Raw genomic sequence first — 14,144 nt, 5'->3', positions numbered from 1 at the left:
TGCCGCTCTAATCATTGAGCCACACTTCTCCTGTATGTGTCTGCTGTATGGGGAGAGTCACTCCAGCTGGCCAAGGCACTAAGGCACTTTGAGGATTAAATCACATCTTAAATCCCTGTCCCATTCAAGTGGCTGCCAAGGGACCGGTCCATGGGGATGTCTGCAGCCTCTAGTACCTTTCCAGTGAAATGACACTCAGGGCAGCTCCTCCGTTTGAGTGAAGGATCGTCGCCCCACAAACAGAAGCCCCAGGCCAGAGCTGAAAAATAAAATGATGATAAAGTTTGTTAATTACCATTTTTTTCAACAACCGACCTGCCCCAAACGGAGCCTCAGGATGGGGCGGGATCAGTGCTGCTGAGTGGCAGCCGGGAGTGTTGTGCTCTTGAATTTAACATGCGCACGTCTCTCGGGCCAGCTGCACATGTTAAACCCTAGCCGGGTTAGATACAGCAAATGCCTCCAGTGCTCCCGTGAGCGCTGAGAGAGGCCGCTCCCACCAATCCTGGCGCTGCTCTCACACTGCATAGAAGCAGCGCCAGGATTGGCTGGAGAGTCAGAAGCCTGCCTGCCGCGAGGAGAGAACGAGCGAGGAGGACGTGGCACTTGTAGAAAGGGTAAGTGCCTTTCGTTTTTATATATTTCATGTGCCCCCCGCCCCACCACCCACGCAATATGCCAGCCAATACATTGACACCATGGCACTGTGGCACCTTAAGCGGACTTGCACGCGGTTTGAAGAGCGTTGCCCTCTTGCGTCTTCAATTATCATTAAATTCAAAGTCTTAATGTTTTTCGTGATGCGGTCCTTTTAAATTACGCACTGGCTGTTGGTTTGTTTTCTTTCTGTGCTGTCTTCTGTTTTTAAAGTTACTGTGCTTTAGATTTTGCAAGGGTAATAATAAACTAAGCAATACAAAATACATTTGACATGTGCAGGGCTGAAAGAAGAGGAGGAGTCTCAGGAACAGAGGGCCAGTTGTGATTGGAAGGAGCCGCATTCCACCTGGGATACCTCTCCACCCACTTTGCAATCAGGGCCTTTGTGGTCGGCAATCAGGAGCCGGTGATAGAGCTCCTCAAAGAAGCCATGTGGTTTAAGGCTAGAGGTGGGAGTGTGGGGACATGATGGAATGGGAAATAGAGATTGTGGGCCCAATTCACAAAGGTACATTTGAACCAAAAGTTTAGACCTGAAGTCTGAGTTTAGACCTTAAGTCTGAATTTAGACCTGAAGTCTGAGTTTAGACCTGAAGTCTGAAGTTAGACCTGAAGTCTAAGTTTAGACCTGAAGTCTAGCTGTACTTTTGATCTAAATTTGAGTTTTGGTATACACTTAGACCAAGAGTCTAACTTTACTTCTAGTTAAGTTAGACGTTACCTCTAAACTTAGACTTTTGGTTTAAGTTCACCTTTGTGAATTGGCCCTGAATATGTTCTTATTTCTTTCTTCTTCGTAACACATTTGAAAAAAAATATTCTTTCTAAATGTTGTTTCTGAGGTGCCATCTTTGGAAATGATTCCCAATGTTATCTGCAGCTTCCACCAGAGTACAGGGAGCTGCTTCTGTTTTCTCTTCTGTGTCTGTTTTGTTAATTTAATGTTTTGATGGATTGAAATGCCTTCCCAGATGTACACAGGACAGGTGTCTTATTTCTTTATTTTAAACTATTTTGAGGTGTGGAGAAGTCATATGGAGAGACTACTAGGAACACTAAGGAATGCTATTCCTGACATGGGGGTGAGCCCCAGTGTGGAGGGGTGAGCCGGTGCTCAGATTGGCATCTGTCAGTCGTGTCATGTGAATGAAGGTTGGGTCTAAGCTTGGTTTCCTGAGCTGACTGGCATCTGTCAGTCGTGTCATATGATTGAACGTTGGGTCTAAGCTTGGTTTCCTGAGCTGACTGGCATCTGTCAGTCGTGTCATGTGATTGAAGGTTGGGTCTAAGCTTGGTTTCCTGAGCTGACTGGCATCTGTCAGTCGTGTCATAGGATTGAAGGTTGGGTCTAAGCTTGGTTCCCTGAGCTGACTGGCATCTGTCAGTCGTGTCATGTGATTGAAGGTTGGGTCTAAGCTTGGTTTCCTGAGCTGACTGGCATCTGTCAGTCGTGTCATGTGATTGAAGGTTGGGTCTAAGCTTGGTTTCCTGAGCTGACTGGCATCTGTCAGTCGTGTCATAGGATTGAAGGTTGGGTCTAAGCTTGGTTCCCTGAGCTGACTGGCATCTGTCAGTCCTGTCATGTGATTGAAGGTTGGGTCTAAGCTTGGTTTCCTGAGCTGACTGGCATCTGTCAGTCGTGTCATGTGATTGAAGGTTGGGTCTAAGCTTGGTTTCCTGAGCTGACTGGCATCTGTCAGTCGTGTCATAGGATTGAAGGTTGGGTCTAAGCTTGGTTCCCTGAGCTGACTGGCATCTGTCAGTCCTGTCATGTGATTGAAGGTTGGGTCTAAGCTTGGTTTCCTGAGCTGACTGGCATCTGTCAGTCGTGTCATGTGATTGAAGGTTGGGTCTAAGCTTGGTTTCCTGAGCTGACTGGCATCTGTCAGTCGTGTCATATGATTGAACGTTGGGTCTAAGCTTGGTTTCCTGAGCTGACTGGCATCTGTCAGTCGTGTCATGTGATTGACGGTTGGGTCTAAGCTTGGTTTCCTGAGCGCTGCAGGTTTGGTAGAAGGTGAAGGGTGAGGGCTGGGACTGCAGTTTCTATTATTCAGGTGAGAAGGTTTCTAGGCAGGGCCTTTCTTTGTCTTTGCGTGCCTGATTACTGCTACAGGGAGGCTGAGTGACAGCCAGATGAAAGATTTTACACTTCCTTATACCTGATTAGAGACCGCCCTAGTGCCACCTGCGCTGAGAGTTACTCACACAAACACTAAAACAGACTCTGTTCTCCTTCTCCTCGCCTTGTCATGAGAGAGAAAGGGGAGGGGGGCTTGTCTACCACAAAAATCTGAAACACAACATTTCTTTTTCCTGATGTCCTTCCATCAGATGTTGTGGGAATATAAAAGCATTTTTCTTTGAACTGTATTTACTCTGTGGGTAATGGAGGATGTTGTGTGTGTGTTGGAGTTCCTATGGCCTACAGTGATACTGCAACACATGCAAATAATGTTTTCTTTCTACAGTTTCGTATGCAATCTCAAAAAACCTCCACAGTAATCCTAAACGTACTGCATGAAAACTGACTTAAATTCACACTTCCGAGTTCCCACTCTCCCACTCTCCCTTTCCATTTGAATGGCAATCGCCTTCCTTTCCATCCTCTGCACGCCTCTTCGCTCTCAGCACGGCCAACTTTAAGTCATATATTGGCCTGAAAACTTATTGCATCTCTGCAAATTCCAAACACCTCATTCAAATATCACAACCTCGGCTTTAAAAGTTATACCCATGGAGTCTCAGAATACCTAATCTCCAGTAAGTCATCAATTGAACCCACCAACCAGTGCAACAGTTCAGCCCCTAGACCCCTCCACAAAAGATCACAGCTAACTCCCTGTAATTGAAGCCACCTCATAGAAACTCAAGTAAATGCATGGCCTGGTTTCCTTAAGAACACAAACCTAATCTCAATAACCAATAATATTCAAGAAACAAAACTGCCAACTATCCGGAGCAGCAGGCTGCCCATCTTAAAGCACCGCAGCGCCTCATCAGGGGAAGTGAGGGTTCTATCAATGCATGTACAATACACATACAATTTACAAACCACAGCAATAGTGATACCATAACATCCAGAGGTTGCTCAGCTGATTGTAGTTCATACAGATTGTATAAAAATTCCCTTTTACTGACACTTATGCTCACATACGTCACAACTGCTTCAGGTCATGCCTCTCTCCGACTGCTGCACCAGACCGACTCAAATAAACCTCCCATTAGCAATTGGTCAGGCAACGAATGACAGAAAGATTTGCTACATGCCACTGGCCAATGGAGAATTTGTAATCTAGTCCCCGACCGCAGGTCCCAGCTAGATGCATGCTATGACGCTACTTGACACCTCTCAATGACATTCAAACATGGCATGGTTTTAAGGAAGCGCACCCCAACTGATCCTGCCACCATTTCTCTCTTTAGGTTACACCTGCTCAGGACCATAAACTTTAAACAAAATATCTCAGAAGGGGCAACCCTGTTCGTAAATGAGGTACGTGACTATGAACATCAGAAATCCCATAAAACACCTGGGGGCATATTATCAAGACAGGAGATAAAATTATCGCCGCTTTAGCGGCAGAAAACTGCCGTTAAAACAGCGATAATGGGCTTGATAATATGCTCTATGGAATTCCAATTGAAGCTCGGGTTAGATGTCCTTCACATCGAACATGGGCTTCAATTGGAATTCCATGGAGCATATTATCAAGCCCATTATCGCTGTTTTAACGGCAGTTTTCTGCCGCTAAAGCGGCGATAATGGGCTTGATAATATGCTCTATGGAATTCCAATTGAAGCCCATGTTCGATGTGACGGACGTCTGACATAGGCTTCAATTGGAATTCCATAGAGCATATTATTAAGCCCATTATCGCCGTTTTAGCGGCAGTTTTCTGCCGCTAAAGCGGCGATAATTTTATCGCCTGGCTTGATAATATGCCCCCTGGAGGGCGGCTCAAAGCTGACAGTGCGCTGAAAACTATGAACTGCGCGCCTGTCTCTCTCACGCCTTCATGCATGGCACGGCCAGGCACCGCGTGCCATAGCACGATGACCACACCTCGTGGTCCTCACTCATGATATGGAAACACTTCCCACATAGGATCAAACAAAGACAACACACGCCAACCACACAGATTCAGGGCCCCACGATGGGGCAGTGTAAATGCTACAATACAAAACAATTCTTCGTAATTTGTTGATTTTGTTTGTTGTGCCACCATCTTTAGGCTGCCAGTAATTTATGAGTGATTTATTGAGTATTTTTGCCGTCCTGAAGTGGTGTTTGACTGCACATTATTGTGCATAGCCATCTTTTAAGGGTTGCAAGGGTCACAGTACCGACCCCTGGTATGCCCCTCCCCCCCTGGCACTGCCTTCGCGACCTCTCCCACTAACAGTGGCAAACTCGGTGGCAGCAACAGAAGCGGCTTGTGTTTATTGACCTCAGTGGGGGCTTCACTTACCTCGTCTTTTGTCAATTTTTTATTATACTACTAGTGCATAATATGACAATATTTGTTGTTAGTTTAATACAGAAATTCAGTACAAAAAGCTGGAATTTGCCTTCCCTTGGCAGCTGAGGTAAGTGAATGATGCTTGTAAATGTATCTTTGTTGTGTGCGTGCTTGCAGTTTTGAGTGTGTTTATGTAAGAGGGAGTATTGTATGTGTGTACATGTGTACGCAGTGTGTGTGTGGCCTGTGTATGAGTGTGTGTGTGTATGTGTGAATGTGTTTGTATGTATAAGCATATGTATGTGAGAGTGAAAGTGCGGGTCAAGGGGCATGTGAAGTGACTTCCTCTCCGCCTGGCACTTTGGTGAATTGACCTCCATGCTGTTTTTCACCCGAGTTATGTCCTGCATTAATACATATTATTATATATGTTAAGGATAGATCTTTTAAGCAGATATTTTATGAAGGTGTGCCTTCTTTTCATATAGCTCTATCAAAATCTTTAATCTACTTATACTTACTTCCTTTATGCATCTATATATTTTCCATGTACTTATGGATCTATATCTTTATTACTTTTCTTCTAATTCAACATATCAATGCACTTCCCTATTTCTCACCCTATACCTCTATCAATATATCCTCTACCTCCACTCTCTCATTCATCCCAAACCCCATACCACTACTATGATCCCCAAAATACCCCTTTATGAACTCTTCCCTACTCTACACCTCCTTGCATCATCTCACACCTCTTTTACCATACCGACCCCAAAACAAGCCTTTCTAAACCCTTCCCTCTGCCTCTTCCCCTTAAAACGATTGATTGTATCAGATTGTTTATCAGTAGGCACTAAAAACCCCCTGGCTCCGCTATATTAAAGAGACGTTTGCTGCTTTGGTACGGGCTAATATTTTTCTTGAGCCGGACTCAGTAAAGCCCCTGGACGTGAGCACAGTGAAGGGGCCGCCAGTGAAAACACCGAGCTAACCAAGCCAGCGGTGAGAGGGCATGCTCTCCTAAAGTCAGGGCACGGACGATTCCCTATGTAGGTTGAGAAATGCCTCTGATAGATTTTTAATATCTCGTTTTAGATTTAATAAGCTTTACCATCTTTTAGCTCAGCCACGTTTTGTACTTTTATGTAAATATTTTACTTATTTTAGGAGAATATATCTTAAACCTCATTTAAAAGCAATGAGTTTTAGACAGGCCTGCGTTGCCTTCATGCATCTGCAGCTGCTGTCTAATCATCCTTCGCTTTTGGCAGTTATGAATTTTTTAAGAGCAACACACATTTCAGATTGGATTTTGCTCTTTTGCACATTTCCTAGACTCTTACTCGGCTGTGCTGATGGAGTGTCTTAAGGCTTGTAGCAGTTTTATCATTGTATTTTTATATGGATGTGGACGACAAAGGGTTTTAAGGCTTAGCACCGAATAATGATTATTATTACATATGCACAGACATGTACATACCTTTTGTCAAGATATGGTAGTTTGAGGAAGGATTCCTCTCTGAGCCATCTGGGCTCTTCCAGTGGCTGTGTTTCTTTTCCCAATTTGAAAATGTTCGCCACGGTTAGTTCATGGGTGTCGTCACCACGGATGGGCTCGATTGCATGAAGGAATGGCGCACCCACTCTGGTGTTAAGCAGGCTGTGGGTTTCTCCTCCTTCTACTGGCGCAAGTGTGGAAATTGTCCTTTTCTTTTCTTTCTTTGCTTGCTGTAAGTTAGAGAGTTGCTGCGTTGCTTCACTCTTGTTGTCTTCTCTGTTACTTGGTTTTGAAAAACCTCTGTTGATGGTTAACTTTTCACTAGAGGTGCAATATCCATACTCTACTAGTTGCGATCTAGTGGCGCACCAGAAGGTGACCCCTGTTGGGCATGTTATTAGTGATTTCAGAAGTAAGGTTGGTTATTGGTTATCTGGACAAATGTATTCTTTTGTATAAACTGTTGAGCCCCCCCCCCCCCCCCCCCTCCAGTGCAAGGTATGCTTGTGGGGTAGCCTGATGGACACAGGGGCGGATAGCATCAGGTCTTAGGAGGGATTCCATGGATTTCACTAACTCCCGACAAATGTGTACATGAGGGCACCCCTGCTGTGCGTTGCCTTTCTCAGTCTACTTGTGTGCAGGAATACGTGGGGAGGGAGTGTGTTGCTGTTTAGCGTTGCTGGTGTTTGCAACATGCCCCAGGATCGCGTTTCTATGCATCTCTCTGTTTGAGGCATGTGGCGTGCCTGGGCACATGGCCCTCCCCCAGCTCTGTCAGGTACCCTGCGTTGGCTAATCTTCTCCCCACCTCTGGTATCTGGAACGTTCTTTTTGGGCTAGCTATGGGCAGTTTTCTTTGGTTTCAGGTTCTTTCCCCTGAATGTCGCTTAATCTACCACTCTGCTTGTCAAGCGGGCGAATGATTCGGGGGCTGTTCTGTGCCCCCTTTTTTCCACCCATGCTGCCTCATGGTGTCTGAGGTTATAACCAACTGCTTTCCCTCGTCAGAACCTCCAAGGTGTGGAGCACCGTTAGTCACAGCGCTTGGTATGGTGGTGAACCCACTTGGTGCTATACATTCGTCTGGAGCATCAGTGGAGATTTGGGATCCCTCTTCCCAGTCACCCTTGGACCACACCTCACTCCCTTTTAACGCGCTGGCGGGTCTACTGTCCCTAGTTGGTGCCTGGGCTCTCTACGGTCATGTGTTGCCTAATGAATTTTAAGAGAATGTAGCAGAGTGACCGAATTTCGGAAACTAAAAACAGGACCGTTCACAATCATAGAAGAAGGCTGGCTGAGGTAGTTATTCGCTTTGTAATATCAAAGACATATAATCCGGGGCAGTTTTTGCCCAAAAATTGCAAATACCTGATGAGTGACTACAGAAGAAAAAAATTGACTGCCTCCACAATTTTAGGATGCCTGGTCGCACTATTGAACCCCGCACCCCTCAACTGAAGATTTGAACTCAACCCCATCTGGAGGCCTCACCGCTTTATGGCTCCTTGTGTGTGTGCTGTGGAGTCTTTTGGGGTTTTACTATCCAAGGCGCATGGGGATCTTAGTTACTGCCACCAAGGATAGCTTCATTTTTAGAACTGAAAGGGGGACTTTATTGAGGTAGAGTCACCAACTTTTTTGGAGGCACTGTTGGGACCACACATCAGGAAGGAAACATCGGCCCTGGACATGGTGCCCGAAAATGGGAACTTTGAGAACGGGGAGTCTCCAGTTGACAGAGGTATGCACTTTTGTCCAAGTAGGGACCCTTGCTTCTAGTCAGGGTAAGGGGGATGCACACTTTAAATAACCTCTGCTCACCCCCTGGTTAGCTTGGCACGAGCAGACAGGCTTATCCCAAAGGCAACGTGTAAAGTATTTGTACTCAAAACACACAGTAACCCAGTGAAAACACCACAAATGGACACCACATCAATTTAGAGTAATAGGGTATCTTTATCTACACCATACAGGACAAAAACGATAAAAATCCAACCTACATGTTATGTTATACAATACTTATAGCGCGCACTAATACTCGAGAGTGTCCTGGCGCGGAGGCTGAAAGCGAAACCCTGCGGGAAGGCCATTAGAGCGCACCTAAGAATAGAAAAGTTTTCAATTGTTTTTTGAACAGCCTAAGGTCTTGAATGACTCGAAGCTTCAAAGGCAAGGCATTCCAGGCGATGGCTGCTCTAACTGAAAGAGACTGGCCACCCAAACGAGCCCTGCGAAAGCAAGAGATCAACAGCCGCCGCAGGGAGGCGGACCGCAGCACTCTATTAGGGGCATAGAAGGCAAACCGCTTTTGAATATAGAGAGGGCCAGTGTTATGCAGTGCTCTGTGCACCAAAGTCAGAGCTTTAAATTGCACTCTTTGGAAAACCGGCAGCCAGTGCAGATCGCGAAGTTGTTTTTTAACGCTAAGTCTACCTGAGATGTTAAACAGGAGTCTGGCAGCAGCATTCTGTATAGTCTGCAATTTATTAAGTAGGTATCTTGGAATCCCCAGATACAAAGCATTTGCATAGTCGAGCCGAGAAAGGATAAGGGCAAGTACCACAGTTTCCTTAGCTGACTGAGGCAGCAGCGGCAGGAACCTTCTCAAGGACTTAAGAATGCCGAAGCACAATCCAACCAGTTTATTAATTTGGTGGGTAAACCGTAGGTCTTCTGCAAACCAAACCCCCAAATTTTTCACAGGAACACCCTCTGAGATCGGACGGGGAAAGTCAGGTGGCCACAGAGATTCTCTGAAGTTAGATGGAAATTGACCATACAAGAGAACCTCGGATTTATCTTCATTACATTTCAACTGGGCAGAAGCCAGCCAACTAAAAACTGCCGATAGACAGTTCTGCGCAGCCACAGTTGACAGATCTGAATCCTTCCATGTAAAAAGAAGTTGCGTGTCATCCGCATAGGCAATTATATAAGCACCCAGCTCCTCTGCCAAAAAGATCAGGGGTGTAAGGTAAATATTAAAAAGCAAAGGACTCAAGGTAGAGCCCTCCAGGACACCCGTAGATACCTTCCTCACCGTAGAGGAAAACGGAGGCATCCAAACCTGTTGGGTCCGAACCTCCAGGAAAGATTTTATCCAATCCCAGGCAGGACCACCAATACCGATGTTTGACAGGCGAGATAGGAGTAGCCGATGGGGAACCGTATCGAAGGCGGCAGAAAGATCGAGTAAGACCAAAGCTGCTCTGCCGCCCGCATCAAGGCACTCCCGAATAGCTTCAGCCACTTCTACCAACGCGGTCTCGGTACTGTAGGATGACCTAAACCCAGACTGAGCAGGGTGAAGGGGGCCGGAAGATTCCACAAAAGCTTCCAGTTGCCGAAAATCCACCTTCTCATAGATTTTTGCCATAGCTGGGAGAAGAGAAATGGGACGATAGCTGGATAGTTTGGTGGGATCAAGTGAGGGTTATCAAGAATATGATTAAAAAAAAGTTTCAAGCAACTTGGACCATGGAAAACTCTGGATGCTTGACTCAACACCAAGTACCTGTTGATGGAACCAAATTCACAAGGCCAAACAGCTGCAGGGATGGGAAGCATTGACAAACACAGAGTGCTTTGTCGATTCTTTCAGCCGCACGGCACGATGCGTGCAAATCCTCCCATCACTGCGGTGCTGCGTCTGGAACAGGTGCCGGAAGGGCGATCCATTGCTTTTCTTGATTTCTTTCAGCTCCCAGCAACAGGAACAACCTCCAGAGGCCCAAACTGGAATAGGCAACTCCTGGCAGGCCAGAGCCCACAGTAATGGAGTTCAAGGAGGCTGATGATGAATTCTTTGTGTCCCTGAGACTTCAGAACAGGAGGCCAGCACACACCAGCTCTTGGAGATTCTTCTTCAAGCAAGTTCACAGCAGAGTTCCAGTCTTTGTCGTTTCCTTGGCAGAGGCAGCAACTGCAGGCCAACCCCACACAGCACACATCAAAGGGGCAGTACTCCTCCTCAAAGCTCTCCGGCTCTTCTCCTTGACAAACGTTCCTCTCGAGTCCAGAAGTGATCTTAAGTCCTGGGGTTTAAGGTTCACTATTTATATCCCATTATGTCTTTGTTTTTCTTTGTGCAAGGGTCTCTGAGCCTAGTCCAAACCAGTTCTCTCCTCACTGGTGTAGTCTGACCACAAGGGGTGGAGACAGCATTGTGGAAAGGAGACAGGCCCTATTCAGGTGCAAGGAAAACTCCTTCCACTACTGTAGTATAAATGCAACCAAGGTCTATTCAGCTCAGCTCTCAGCTCAGCTCTGAGTCATCCAGGAAGGCCAGGCACACCTCAACCCCCCTCAGCGGATGTCTAAAATGAATACACATCCCCATCCCCAGCCCCTGTCACTCCAAAACCAGACAGTCAATCCACTAACCTGCAGAAGCAGGCAGAATGATTAAACAAGGAAATTCTTACTTTCTAAAAGTGCCATTTTCCAGCACACAATTTAAAAGCCATCTTTACTAAATGATGTGTTATTAAATTCTGAGTTCAGAGAGCCTAAACTTACTTTTTCTATCTGTTACAATGGGAAGTTATACTTGTAAGATGTTACAAAGTATCTCCATTCTACCCTATGGGACAGATAGCTGTTCAATAGAGAAAAATAAAATTTGGCAGTATTTCACATTTTTCAGGACATGTATATGCCCCACCTTTCACGGACACTGCACCCTGCTTATGGGGGTACCTTGGGCCTACCTGAGGTGTGTCTTATATGCGGGAAAAGGGATGGTTAGGGCCTGGCAAGTGAGTGCACTTGCCAGGTTGACATTTCAGTTTACAAACTGTGCGCAGACACTGCAGTGGCAGGTCTGAGAAGCATTTACAGGGCTACTCATCTGGGTGGCACAATCAGTATTGCAGGCCCACTAGTAATGTTTGATTCACAGGCCCTGAGCTTACACAGTGCACTTTACTGGCGACTTACCAGTAAATCAAATATTCCAATCATGGACAACAAATTGCAATAACAATTTGTACAGGGAGCACTTGCACTTTGACACTGATCAGCAGTGGCAAAGTGCCCAAAGCGTCTAAGGCAGCAAACATGAAATCCAGCACAGCATCAAAAATACGGGAGGTAGAGGCTCAAAAGTCAGGGAAAACCACACCAAAGATGCCAAGTCTAACACGGACCCTTTGATTTGGTAATCGGAACATGTCCTTTTTGACTTTGGCTGCTGGGCATGGATTACTGGATTTGAATACTTTCTGGGTGCCGTCCTGCCATGTCCTCAGACTGCCTTACCCCCGGGGCGTGGGCAGCCAAACCTCCCCTTGGGGATCAGCAGCAGAGTGGGGTCTACTCCCGGAGATGTCCATGGTAACCAGGTTATTCTGCACTCCTGTGGGGTCACCATTGATGTCGAGCTTTAGTGAGTATACCCCGGTCAACACAGCTCTAAGTCACCGTGAAATTCTGAACGCAATTAAAAATGTGTATCCCCACTGTTGCCTTATTGGTCCTTTTTTGGTTTGGTGCGGTTTTCTGTGGAAAGTGGGTGCGTGGGTTCTACTTATTACCAATTAGGTTTTGAGCTTTTGTGGTTATTCCTACTTCTGTCTTATGTGGGGGTTTAGTCTTATTGCACATTTTGTTTCTGTGGTTGTGTGAAGGCACTATCTCCCCATACTGTCACGTCTCCCTGCTGGGGATGTGACTCTGACACATTTTGTGCTGAGTTCCCGATCTGTGGTTGCTGCTGCCACATATTTGTTCACTTACCTGATCCCTGCTGAAGTGACAGGGTGGACAGCGGACCTCCCTGAGGCTGAGTGTAGGGTGCATTCTGATTCCCCTGTGTTTGGTGTTGAGGAGAGACATTTGTGGCGTTTTGTGGTAGCTGGCCCTGGCTCATTGCTCTCAGCTGATATTTCTGCTCATCTCTCAGGTGACCCGGCCTATGACAATAGTAGCATTCCTTCTGGGTCTGGTTGCTGGCAACCTGCCTGGCCTCTGCTGCCGTAGTAGTTGGAACCCTCTGAGGTTTTTCTATGCAGCCCCCTTGGAGACTGGCGTCATTTGCACACTTGCGGCCATTGCTATCACTCTAGCACAGTGTTTCTTAATTTGTTTTGAACAAGTTTTGCAGTGTGTCCTTGGGCCTGCCCCTGTTTCTCTCTATCCTTTTCTTGCTTCTTTTTGTAGCAGTGCAGTATGTGTGCTTGTATCTCCTACCAGGGTTTGGTATCTAAACCATCTACACTGTTCATCCCACTCTGTATCTCGGTGGGTAACCCCTTTTTAGGAATGATGCTAAAGAACGCAACTTGTGAGCCCATTTCAGTCCACGGCTGTCCTATCGCTTGTCCCCATCATACCCTCATTCTACTTAAGAAAAATATTCTGCTTTCCCGTAGATTTATGGTCTTTGGCGTTAACCTTTCTACATCTGGGCATTCAGGGAATATATTTCTCAGGGCTGTTCATATCCGGTGCCTGTATGAATTAAATGCGGCCCCCGTCATGTATGGTATTTCCTAGGTCAATGGCTGGTGTACGGGCTTGGGCGAACACAGTGTTAGCATGCCGAATGCAATCTTTTTCTATAACCTTGTCTTGTGGCTCAAATTATCCTTCTCTCAGCCACGGCCTGTCCTGTTAATCCATCTCCTTCTTAGTACAGCAGGCTATAGGTAGCAGAAGGGTATGCAAACCTTTTGGCTCCCTTTCTATCTCCCTTGCCATGCACCCATGTGGAGTAGCACGCATCCTCATCGCTGCTTCCCTCGTGTGCACGCAAATGCGCCATCTTATTTTTCTGTTTTTCGGGTGTTAGTGCCTTGTTAGGCACAACAAACAGATGACCTCCGCTGCAAGTTTATTTACACCACGCAGGAGGATTGATCGCTGAAGAAACTTAGACATAATAGCCTTGATAAAGTTGTAAGGATACTTCCCAGAGATGACAAAACACTTTGTTAGCTAAAGAAGGTCTAGCAAAGAAAATAAAACCACAACACGAGTCAAGAGAAGAAAATGTTCATGTTCATTATACTTTATGTTTTGAAAGGATTTGTTAACAAGAATTGCGTGTGCTTCATGAGGCTTACCTAGAATAGCTACCTAGGTACTAGAATAGCTTGACTACCTACCTATAGTCTAACTAGAGTACTAGTGTATCTTGACTACCTACCTAGATTTATAGTGTAACTTGTCTACCAACCCAGGTACTTGTGTGCCTTGCCTATCTACCTAGGGTGCTACTGTACCTTGACTATACACCTAGAGTACTAGTGTTACATGATTACTTAACTAGAGTACTAGTGCACTTGACTACCTACCTAGAGTACTAGTGTATCTTGACTAACTGTGAGTATACTAGTGTACCTTGACTACCTAACTAGAGTGCTAGTGTACCTTGGCTACCTACCTAGAGTACTACTGATCCAGAGAAAGGCCAGGATGAACATTTCACAATCAACACATTTTCAAAATGGGCCCCTATACACATCCACGTTTCCTGACTGTTTCGCTGGAGGTCAAGTTTTATATTTGCTTTGCT

The sequence above is a fragment of the Triturus cristatus genome, chromosome 8 (assembly GCF_964204655.1).
Source record: "Triturus cristatus chromosome 8, aTriCri1.1, whole genome shotgun sequence".
Taxonomy (NCBI): Eukaryota; Metazoa; Chordata; class Amphibia; order Caudata; family Salamandridae; genus Triturus; species Triturus cristatus.
Note: the sequence above shows the minus strand (reverse complement) of the source record.